At 41.8% G+C, this 4,004-nt stretch overlaps 1 pseudogene; it reads left to right on the top strand.

Annotated features, from left to right (window-relative positions):
• Window positions 1–1,270: 1,270 nt before the first annotated feature.
• On the top strand, window positions 1,271–3,027 carry LOC102819680 (annotated as a pseudogene).
• The last annotated feature ends 977 nt before the right edge of the window (window positions 3,028–4,004 follow it).

The raw sequence follows: 4,004 nt of genomic DNA, 5'->3' as shown, positions 1-4,004 counted from the left end.
GACCTCTGGTTCTTGGAGCTTGTGTTCTATCACCTAGCCTGATTCACCAGTGCCCACAGCCTTGTGCACCACTAACTTGTTGTCCAACCTGCTGAATTGTGTTCCTCAGCTCCTGAGATTATGTGGGTGAACAGAAACCCCCAGACTGACATTTGAATTCCCGATTTGGGACTTGCCATTCTCCACAATGTTACTATTGTTAAGTAATGTCCAGTCGGTTCTAACTCCTAGCAACCCAGTATAGAGTTTTTGAGGAGTAGCTGGTGGATTTGAACTGCCAACCTTGTGTTTTGCAGTCCAGTGTTGATCCTACAGTGCCACACTAGTGCATACAGATGGAATAAGTATGGTGAAAGAACACAACCCTAGTGCACACCTTTTCTGATTTAAAACCATTAAGTGTTCCCTTGTTCTGTTGGAATGATTGTGCTTTGTCTATGTATAGGTTCCACATGAGCACAATTGAGTGTTCCAGAATACTCATTCTCCACAATATTGTCCATGCTTGTCATGATCCACCCGGTTGAAAGCCTTTGTGTAGTCAATAAAGAACAGGTAAACATATTTCTGCTATTGACACAACAATGTTGTTGTTGTTGTTAAGTGCTGTCGAGTTGATTTCGACCCATAGCGACCCTGTACAGGGCTTCCGAGGCTGTTAATCTTTATGGAAGCAGACCACCTCATCTTTCTCCCACAGAACCGCTGGTAGTTTTGAACTGCTGACCTTGAGGTTCGCAGCCCGATTTGTAACCATTACGCTACCAGAGCTCAATAATAGATAACTAATATGCATTTTAGCGTGTGAAACTATATGCATTTTAGTGTGTGAAACTGTAATTCTCCTATAACAGACTTTAAAATGATGGGTGTGATTTTGGAATTTGGAATGAGTGGGAGCTTGAAGTATTTACTTTGAGTATTGCGGAAGTCATAAATGTCTTGATGACAGTTGACAGAAAACTAATGGTTTCTGAGGTGGCTATGGGTGAGCATTTCAAAAGAAGAGAGGAAAATGGTATTGGAAATTAGAAGAAAGGGGAACTTGTTATATAATAGTAGGATGGATAATTGCATTTTCCGTTTAAGGTGGTAAAGGTCAAATAAAGGAGTTTACTATCAAAATAAATTGATATTGGCAGTGCAGTAATTTTGAAATTGAAATGATTGGATACACAAAATGTTAAGCTTGACTGAACTGCAGAAAACATTTCATACTTACAAAAATGGCACTGGTATTGCTTTAACCAAGCTCTCACTAGAAAGCATCATTAGTGGAGCGGCCCTGATGGCAGACTTATCCTGCACACGTGATGATCAGTGCGAGCGAATTGTGGCAGAGTGCAATGCAGTTCGCCAGACCATGCAGGACCTGCTCTCTGAGTACACAAGCAATGCTGTATGTAAAGAAAGAAGTGATGCACTCAATTCTGAAATAGATAAAATGACCAAGAAGACCAGGGACTTACGTAGACAGCTCTGCAAAGCTGTCATGGACCACGTTTCAGATTCTTTCCTGGAAATCAATGTTCCACTTTTAGTATTGATCGAAGATGCAAAGAATGGAAATGAAAAAGAAGTTAAGGAGTATGCCCAAGTTTTCCGTGAACATGCCAACAAATTGATTGAGGTTGCCAACCTGGTCTGTTCTATCGCAAATAATGAAGAAGGTATGAAGCTCGTTCGAATGTCTGTGGTGAATAAGTTAGAAGCCCTCTGTCCCAAGGTTATCAATGATGCACTGGCATTAGCAGCAAAACCATAGCGCAAATTGGCCCAAGGAACATGGATCTGTTTAAAGAACAGTGGGAAAAACAAGTCTGTGTCTTCACAGATGCTGTGGATGACATTACTTCCATTGATTACTTACTTCTTGGTTGTCTCAGAGAATCACATTTTGGAATATGCTTATTTGGAACAAATGCTCATTGCTCTGCAAGAGAAAGATGTGGATGGGTTAGACTGCACAGCTGGTGCAATTCAAGGCCAGGCAGCCTGGGTCATTCACCCGGTCACTTCAGAGATGGACAACTATGAGCCAGGGTGAAGGTGCTGGAGGGCACCAAGCTGCTTTCCAACACAGTCATGCCACACTTCACTGAGAAAATAGAAGCGGCTATGGAGGCACTCAGCTCTAATCCTGCCCAGCCCATGGATGAGAACAAGTTTTTTGATGCCTCATGCCTGGTGTACGATGGCATCCGGGACATCAGCAAAGCAGTATTGATGATAAGGACTCCTGAGGAGTTAGATGACTCTGACTTTGAAACGGAAGATTTGATGTCAGAAGTAGAACAAGTGTCCAGACAGAAGATGACCAGCTGATAGCTGGCCAAAGTGACCTGGCGATCATGGCGCAGCTTCCTCAGGAGCAGAAAGCAAAGATTGCAGAACAGGTAGCCAGCTTCCAGGAAGAAAAGAGTAAGCTGGATGCCGAAGTGTCCAAATGGGACAACAGTGGCAATAACATCATTGTGCTGGCCAAGCAGATGTGCATGATTACAATGGAGATGACCGGCTTCACTTGAGGTGAAGGATCACTCAAAAATACCTTAGATGTGATCAGTGCCACCAAGAAAATTGCTGAGGCAGGTTCCAGGATGGATAAGCTTGGTCGTACCATTGCAGACCATTGCCCAGGACCTGCTGGCCTACTTGCAGCATATTGACCTCTACTGTCACCAGCTCAATATCCGCAGCAAAGTCAAAGCTGAAGTACAGAACCTTGGTGGGGAGCTTGTTGTCTCGGGGGTAGACGGTGCCATGTCGCCGCTGATTCAGGCAGCCAAAAACTTGATGAATGCCATGGTGGTACAGACGCGGCCTCCACCAAATACCAGAAGTCTCAGGGCATGGCTTCGTTCAACCTCCCTGCTGTGCCATGAAAGATGAAGGCACCTGATAAAAAGCCCTTGGTGAAGAGAGAGAAACAGGATGAGACGCAGACCAAGATCCAACGGGCATCTCAAAAGAAGCACGTAAACCCCGTGCAGGCCCTTTGAGTTCAAAGCTTTGGACAATATCTAAGTCTGCCGCAGCCATTGTCCCTCACTCAACTGTATTTGCTAAATAGAACACTGATGTTAGATTCACAGGGAAATATGCAGATTTTAAACCTTGGCCAGCTAGTGATTTTTACAAGGACATATTTGTGTTTAAGTCAGTCACAAATGCTTTTAGAATTCAGGGGCATATTTCTAGCTATACTTTTTATAACTATAAACAAGAATTCTATAACCAAAGAAATTCCCACACTCACTTGTTTGTAAGTGTCTTGGCCACACTGTGATGCTTGTTCTCACTAGTGACAAAGTGGCTTTGAAGGAAGGGGTTCTGAAACCTGGTCCAGGAGAGGCTGCTTTTACTGGACCCAGGAACTTGCCTGCTATTGAATGAGCAAACACATCCAGTGGTAAGTACCGAGTGTTTTAGGAACCATATGAAACTAACTGAAACATAATGTATCATGAAGATAACGAATTGCTCTCTTTATGACATAAAATGAGAATTTTAATGCATGGTTACAATAACTAATATACTCTGCTACAGGACATTAATAAAGTTGCTTTTTTTCAGGCTAGAATGTTATGATGCTATAATCAGAACATGCTTTTTTCTCCTTTCTTCCAAATTCATCACTGGGCTTATTTCTAATCATTACAGTGTGTCCTGCCTTGGGCTTGCAGCAGAAGCTTGACAAAGTAGTGTTTGCTCAGGCAGTAATTTAGACTTGACTTTATGTGTGATTATTGCATTTATTATTACTATAGTTACAAGGTATAACTTTACTGTCCTATTTAAATTTTTTGAATCTAAACATTTTTTACACTAACTTTTCCCAATAAAGACCAATATGAAACCAAAAAAAAAAAAAAAAATTCAAAGGATGGAAAAAAATATACCAAGCTAATTGCAATAAAAAACGAACAGGAGTGGCAGTACTAATCTCTGATAAAATAAACTTTAAGGCAAAAACCAGCATGATACATAAAGATGGACATTAT

This window comes from Chrysochloris asiatica, unplaced genomic scaffold (genome assembly GCF_000296735.1).
Source record: "Chrysochloris asiatica unplaced genomic scaffold, ChrAsi1.0 scaffold00177, whole genome shotgun sequence".
NCBI classification, from domain to species: Eukaryota; Metazoa; Chordata; class Mammalia; order Afrosoricida; family Chrysochloridae; genus Chrysochloris; species Chrysochloris asiatica.
This window is presented reverse-complemented; position numbering and strand designations above follow the sequence as displayed.